General features: G+C 51.6%; 1 pseudogene; it reads right to left on the reverse strand.

The window, feature by feature from the left end:
* Nucleotides 1–58: 58 nt before the first annotated feature.
* LOC113473613 lies at nucleotides 59–175 on the reverse strand (annotated as a pseudogene).
* Nucleotides 176–386: the final 211 nt, after the last annotated feature.

The following is a 386-nucleotide window of genomic DNA, read 5'->3' on the forward strand; positions in this document are numbered from 1 at the left end:
CAGTACTGTATCCGCCTTCTCACATAACCTCATGCGGCCTCAGAAGTGGGACCCAAAATGTCATCGGCGCACGTTTGTCCAGATGGTCACCCATACGGATACTAACCACGCGCAACGTTGCTTTACTTCAGTGATCCATTGGGAACTGGTGCTTTCAACGTGCTATCGCCGCGCCGCTGGCTTTAAAGAGGTTTGCTAGAGGGAACTGTAACAACGGACGTCTTATCGTCCCGAAATCGAAGAGAGAAGGAAGACAGGATAGGAGAGAGCCAGCCGTTCCGAGAACGAACTTTATCCGTTCAGGATAAAATTCACCCTCTACGGAAATCGAACACGCGACCTAGCGCTTACAAGGCAGACACGATGGTCCAGATTCGAGCAGCCCT

Source organism: Diaphorina citri, unplaced genomic scaffold (assembly GCF_000475195.1).
Source record: "Diaphorina citri unplaced genomic scaffold, Diaci psyllid genome assembly version 1.1 scaffold48822, whole genome shotgun sequence".
Taxonomy (NCBI): domain Eukaryota; kingdom Metazoa; phylum Arthropoda; class Insecta; order Hemiptera; family Psyllidae; genus Diaphorina; species Diaphorina citri.